Genomic DNA, 7,528 nt, shown 5'->3' on the forward strand with positions numbered 1-7,528 from the left:
ACGGGCCAATAAGCTGCCGACTCGGTCTGTCTGCAGCTTTTATCGGCCCGTGTATGGCCACCTTTATTTAAGGGCTGCAAATTCTGTTGGAGAACAGGAAAGTCTCAATTTCATACATGCAACTAATGGGTGTGCTTTTACCCAACAGCTGGTATGTTTGAGGAGTTTGGAGGAATCTATGTGCTGCAAACTCAATTTGTTCTGGGGAATAAGGATAAAGAAGGAAAATAAGGTCTAAAGTCATGTGAAGCTATCGGCAAAAAGTCCCTGCAAAGTCCCATTGTTAAAAAAAAGGAGTGTGCTGAGGAGGTTACAATTTGCCAAAGAACACACTGACTGGCCTAAAGAGAAATGGCACATCGTGTGGACAAGATTGTTCTTTTTGGGTCTAGGGGCCACAGACAGTTTGTCAGACGACCCCAAACACTGAATTCAAGTCACAGTACAGTGTGAAGAGAGTGAAGTATGGTGGCACAAGCATCATGATATGGGGATGTTTCTCATACTATGGTGTTGGGCCTATTTATCACATACCAGGGATCATGGATCAGTTTCAATACATCAAAATACCAGAAGAGGTCATGTTGCCTTATGCCGAAGAGGAAATGCCCTTGAAATGGGTGTTTCAACAAGACAATGACTCCAAACACACCAGTAAATGAGCAACATCTTGGTTCCAGACCAACAAGATTGACGTTATGGAGTGACCAGCCCAATCCCTGGATTTAAATCCAATAGAAGACTTGTGAAGTGACATCAATAATGCTGCAAAACCAAGAAATACAGAAGATTGTGGAATGTAACAGGTGCCAGAAGTTGGTCGACTCCATGAAACACAGATGTGCAGCAGTTCTCAGAAACACTGATTATACAACTAAATATTAGTTCAGTGATTCAAAGGAAAGCAAAATCTTGAAACATTTTTTTCCGTTTATACAGTGAATGTTTGAGTTTGTAAAGAAGAATGCAGACACTACTATTTTTTGGAACCGCCTAATATTCCCTTTTCTTCACTTTCTGTACAGGAATAACACTAATTGAATGAATTTTTCTTCATGTTTTGATTTGGAATAGAATGTGACGTGTTCCCAATGCATTTGCCTGTATGGGAATAAAAGCTATTATAAGAATTTTGAGCTTTATAACACACTGCTATTATTCTGAACACAGCTGTACCTCTCTGCCTGCCTTCCCCAAGTTTCAGGTCATTTGAAAATCTGGGATTCAGTGTAAACTCGTGCTGGGGGATGTTTGTTTGCACAGAGTTTTGCAATAAATCCAGTGGGCACGTGCCTTAGGCCCAGCACTGTCTGTCCCTCTATTAGAAATAAGGACTGGATTACCTGTCAAATCTGTCTAGCTGCTGATTGGCTCAAAAGAAATAAGTGCTGCTAGCTCTCCTGGCCAGCCTAAGAAAGCAGACAACAGCAAGTGGAATAGATGTTAATCCATAGAAATCCAAGTGCAGGACAAATCCACAGCAGTTGGATTTCTATGGATTGACTCTATTGGGGGATCGACACAGGATAACCATTCAAGCAATTAACGGTGAGCTGCAGTCCATCTCTATACGTAATAGACTGGAATAGATGCTAGCAAGGTTTTAGGGGAAGGTTTCTGTAAAGCAGCACAAAAAGCAACTACATTTGAGGGTAAGTCCGCACGCTAAGATTCGGCAACAAATCACCTCTACTTTGGGTGAATAATCTCCACGAAAAGCTTTCCCACTGGCTAGAATATAAATCCCCGGCAGGATGGCACTTGAAGCTCTTCGTTTTCCGAAGTCCCCCTGAAGTTGCCTCAGGAAACTTCTGGCAACTTCGGAAAACTAATCGCTGCAAGTGCCATCCCCCAGGGATTTAGATTTAGTGCCATCTTAGAGTGTGCACTTACCCTTAGAGGTAAATAATGCAATAATACTTTTTTCACACTGCAGGGCCTAGTCAGGGGCGTATTTCCAATATAGGCAGGGCCAAATTCAAACATCTGTCAAACCTTACTCTCTAGGAACTGCCCATTTAGTCAAACTGGCCCCAAAATGGCCCTTGTTCTTGTCTCTGACATGAAAAAGCACTGGGCCTCAGTGGTGCACCTAGAACAGACCCCACAACAAAGGTGGGGGGGCTTAGATGGGGTACTATCATATAAAGTTTGATACTAGTCTAATAATCAGAAGAAAACATTTACTGGTTATTGGATGCCTGTTTCAAAGCAAATTTATTGTCTGGTTGCTGTTGACCGGGCTTCTGATTACAGTGGGAGTGGCTTATAATTGTGGGAGGGGTTTGTTTCGGGTATCCATGCTACTGGCGACACATACAATCCTTCCACTTTTTTTACACCAATTCAAGCACTGCTCATAACCAGGTAAATACAGTATACTGTTGTGCACTGCATCCTAGATATGGGGAGCTAAAGAGAACATCTGCTGGTTTTTTTTTTTTTGGGTTCTTAATCATGTTCAGCCTAGGCATATAATGGAAGTAATGTGAAAACTGCTGTAGAATCAGTCAGCAGGCATGAGCAGTGAATGAACAACAGTGAACAGAATCCACGCACCCCCTTGCTTCTAGTGCAAAATGCTTAATAAATGAAAGTGCAAAAATCGGATTACACTAAAATGGGTGGTAAATCACTAGGAATAAAACTAAGATACGACTCACTGTAAGTATGTGTATTGATAAAGCTCTGGAATGGTTTAGACTCTAGCCTAACCACAAGTGAACTGGTGTAAAAAAAAAACGCTAAAAATATACATAAAACATGTGCTGAAAAAATATTTCTGCTATATACACCCATTTTAAAAATTGGTCTCATTGATTTAATTTGACTTCATCAAGTTTGGCGTGGTATAGGTTTTCATGTTATGCTGAAATTTAAAAAATGAGTGTGATGAGAGATTGCACATACAGAATAAAATGAAGTAAAAGGGAGGCTTTGCATTTTCTACAGGGGACCTTTAAATATATTTTATGACAAATTTTTTGTAGATTTTAGATGTGTAACTTCAACATTTTATTTTTTATTAATGCACCACCAATAGACGTAGCAGCAAATTGGAAAGACGAAGGGGCAGATTTACTAAAGAGCAAAGTGGCTAATGCAGATACAGGTGTAGGGACCTATAGGATATCCTATCCCTATAGAGTTAATCCCCTACCTTTTGTATGTAGTTCTCTTTTCCCTTGTTATTGGGCCAAGCCCTTGTAACTGGTAAAGTGTAACACCCACACCTATTGGACAAAGAGTGTAATGACACTCCCCTGCCACACTGCTATATAGTGTGTGCAGGGAGTGTCCTCTTCCTCTTTGGCTCCTGGTGCTGCTGCTAGGTGAATCTCCATTAAGCCTGGGATCACCATAGGCCCCAGTAAGCTTTTACCCTAAAGGGACCTGACACCTTTAGTGCTAAGTCGGGGACCAGGTAAACCCTGTGAACGAGGACCAGCTAAAATAGTAAGATACTGTTATAGTTCTCTCTAGGAGAGAAAGACAGAGAGGTGTAGCAGAAAGAGCAGCTGTCGCTCCAACGAGGATTGTAGTAGGGAGTAGCTTCCCACAAGGCCTGTTTGCCTTTAGAGCAGGGAACTCAGTTGATAGGGCAGTAGGTGAGCAAAGGACTACCTGAACCCTACCTGATAGATCCCGATCCCCTCACTGTGCAACGTCGGTTGAACTGGGATTTGATATACACCTATCTGCAATATCCTTTGGGAGTCGCATCTGTTTGACTGTGAACCTTTACTGTCCGAAGTGATTCCATCTGCTGTGTCCTCAGAACTGTTGTAAGTAAACCTGTGGTCATTTGCCTTTGGCATAATAAATCTGCTCCTGTTTAACCTTCTAAAAGAACCTCCTGGCGTCCATTATTCTATTTGCACTTAAATGCCTGTGAGTTGTAGTTCCACTACAGTTTAAAGGGGAAGCTTCCATTTGGCGAAGGCTCTGCCCTGGGTAAAGATTCACAATGTAACCCATGCTCACTACCTAGCTGGTCACCCGTAACTCCTAATTGGCAGAATAGGCCAGAAAAGCGTTACATTTTGGCGCCCAACGTGGGGCCCCGCCCTAAATCCAGGCTATTTTTGTATTTTTGTGATTTAGTGTTTTTGTGCACTGTCGCTTTAAATTTTCGTGACAGGCGGCGGACCTGATTGGCAAAAGGCTGCCTGCACGTCTTTTTCTACTAAATTTGCTAGGTAATTTTCCCCTAGTATCTCAGGGCCGTGGGTTCGGGCTTGGAGGTTCTATTTCCCGATACACGAGCCTGCGCCATAGCTCAAGTCTCGCGAGCGCGAGATTTCGCTGGCGCCAATCTTTTTCCCGCGCAGTAACTGTTGGCGCGCTTTCGGGATTAAGGCGGTCCCTGACGTCACGTCCCGCCGCCATTTTGTGAAGAGACTTTGCAGAGAGAGGACGTGTGCATCACTACTCTACCTGTGTGCCTGTGGACTTCCGGCGGCTGCTTAGAAAGTGTCACTGCACTACTTGCTCTTCTCCCCAAGCGGTATCTGCTTGCTACCGTTTTCTTTTTCAGCAAAACCGGAGGATTTCTTCATCGCTCCTGTTCAAGGTGCTGCACCATCACGGACCACGGCTGTGGCCCATCCACGTGCGGACCTTCCGGCCTTCACTACTGATTACCCTGCGGCTGCGGGCATAGTGGAGGACTACTACATTCTTCATACCGGTAAAACCTTTTCCCCATTATTATGGCTGACCATTCTTGGGAAGGTTGGGCGGATGCGGAGGAAAACCTATCTGGGGCTCCGTTGTTCTCGGATGAGGACATAGAAGATGTAGACTTTGGCCTTAGATATATTTGGGCCGGGACATATGGAGAAAAACTAAATGTCCACTATAACCGGATAGTTGTTCCCTATTGCGGGCACTGTACCCGTGAACTATCCACAGAGACCTGTAATTTCCACTCATCGTGCCCTCATTGTTTTCACGAGTGCTGGTTAGGTCCCTATGTACTTTATGCTGATCCTAAAAAGGGCATAAAGACAAAATCCATCGCTACAGACACAGATGGACTGTCTTCAGTGTCAGGAGACTCTGCTCCTGCACCTGTTCCCGCATATCCTCTTCACTTCTCCTCAGGGTGTCCATCCAGCAAGCAAAGCCTGATCGTTCCTATAAAGGCTTTGTCTATTTCACATGGAGTAGGCGCTAGTGGGGATGCAGCCACAAAAAGTGAGGAAACACGTGTTCCACCCAGAGGGAGGGGGAGTACTATGCACAGGAACCCTGATATTGTACCTAGGCCTATCACTCCTAGGCCGGCCACACCCAAGCCTGCCATGCCTAGGCCTGCTACTCCAAAGCCAACCACTGCACCAAAGGATGAGGCTTCATCCACAGTGGTTCCATCAGAGCATTCCAGTTCTCAGCAGCCTGTTGCCTGCTTGTCAAAACCCTTGCTTTCTCCAGAGGCACAAGGTTTCTGGGTCTCTCAGGGAAGGGCCGACCCCAAGAAGGCACGCACAGTTTCAAGGGTGCAACGTATTATCAATGCCCGTGTTCGTGACCGTTGGGGATATCCAATGCCCTATGCACCTGAGTGGGTTTATGACGAAGTGGAGAAGAATTTGGAGGAATGGCTTTATGGAGAACTTTTAAAGAAAACAGATGTGGGACCCAAGGGATTGTTTCAGAGCGATCCACAGAAGCGGCAGCGTGACATGGTCTTCCTCTGTGACACCCTCAGCGAATGGTGGTATGGGCGTACCATCTTAAAGCACCATGTTAAAAGTTGAGGGAAGTTTCAAGAGGACCGCTTCTTCAGCTTGTCAACCACTCTGCCTAATGGAGGGAAGGTAGAAAAGCCTCACCCTTCTTACTATTTGTCATACGAACACACCCTGGAAAAGTATGGGATGATTTCTTGAGCTGTCCACAGTGGATCCGGCTGGACCCTGTGTGTTGTAAAATTTTCAGTATGCCTCTAAAAGTGAGAATTCCTCTTAGAGAAAATTTGTTTACACTTGAGGACGTCGTTTGATTGCCCCAAGTTTTGGGCCTTCTTCATTTCCTGATGTTCTTCAAGATTGATGCCCCAAGTTTTGTGCCTTCTTCATTGTTTTGTTCACTCATTGTTCCATTTCTGGACTTCTGAACATTGTCTGGAACTTGTAAATAGTTGGGTTCATGAGACAAAGACTGCTGAGCCCCCACCAAAAACTCTTCTACCTCTAACTACTCGCTGAGTAGCACCTTTATTCTTTCCCTTACTACTTCCCAAGTGGCTCTCAGTGACTTTGTACACTTGGGTAGGGGGGGGGGTGATATGAATAAAGCTTTTGGTTATGGTGGGGTCATGTAACTCAACTGCACTGAAAATGAGTGTTCATGTGTGAAAAGAAATCTATGCTAATTTTTCTTTTCAGCCAAGCCTGTGCCTGGACCTCCTGATACACTATGGATGGTTCAAGTGTCGTAAGTTAAGTGCCTGAGTGTTCCTTTAAGGACCTCATGAATGTAATAAAGTTATGCAACTGATGTTATTTGCACTGAAACGTATCCAATACAGTATTGCACTTTTGCTCTTTACTGTTCTTTTCTCCACAGTACCCATTGTTACCAGGTATTCCTCAGGAGAGGATACCAGAAGAGTGATGTTCAATGGTATTGTTGGTTTGCACTTATATATTCACTTTGTTACTATTGTGTCTATATCATTTCACCATTGTCGGGACGAAATGGATTTTTCCCCCGGGTGTATGTAGGGACATATAGGATATCCTATCCCTATAGAGTTAATCCCCTACCTTTTGTATGTAGTTCTCTTTTCCCTTGTTATTGGGCCAAGCCCTTGTAACTGGTAAAGTGTAACACCCACACCTATTGGACAAAGAGTGTAATGACACTCCCCTGCCACACTGCTATATAGTGTGTGCAGGGAGTGTCCTCTTCCTCTTTGGCTCCTGGTGCTGCTGCTAGGTGAATCTCCATTGAGCCTGGGATCACCATAGGCCCCAGTAAGCTTTTACCCTAAAGGGACCTGACACCTTTAGTGCTAAGTCGGGGACCAGGTAAACCCCGTGAACGAGGACCAGCTAAAATAGTAAGATACTGTTATAGTTCTCTCTAGGAGAGAAAGACAGAGAGGTGTAGCAGAAAGAGCAGCTGTCGCTCCAACGAGGATTGTAGTAGGGAGTAGCTTCCCACAAGGCCTGTTTGCCTTTAGAGCAGGGAACTCAGTTGATAGGGCTGTAGGTGAGCAAAGGACTACCTGAACCCTACCTGATAGATCCCGATCCCCTCACTGTGCAACGTCGGTTGAACTGGGATTTGATATACACCTATCTGCAATATCCTTTGGGAGTCGCATCTGTTTGACTGTGAACCTTTACTGTCCGAAGTGATTCCATCTGCTGTGTCCTCAGAACTGTTGTAAGTAAACCTGTGGTCATTTGCCTTTGGCATAATAAATCTGCTCCTGTTTAACCTTCTAAAAGAACCTCCTGGCGTCCATTATTCTATTTGCACTTAAATGCCTGTGAGTTGTAGTTCCACTACAGTT

This window comes from Xenopus laevis, chromosome 9_10S (assembly GCF_017654675.1).
Source record: "Xenopus laevis strain J_2021 chromosome 9_10S, Xenopus_laevis_v10.1, whole genome shotgun sequence".
NCBI classification, from domain to species: Eukaryota; Metazoa; Chordata; class Amphibia; order Anura; family Pipidae; genus Xenopus; species Xenopus laevis.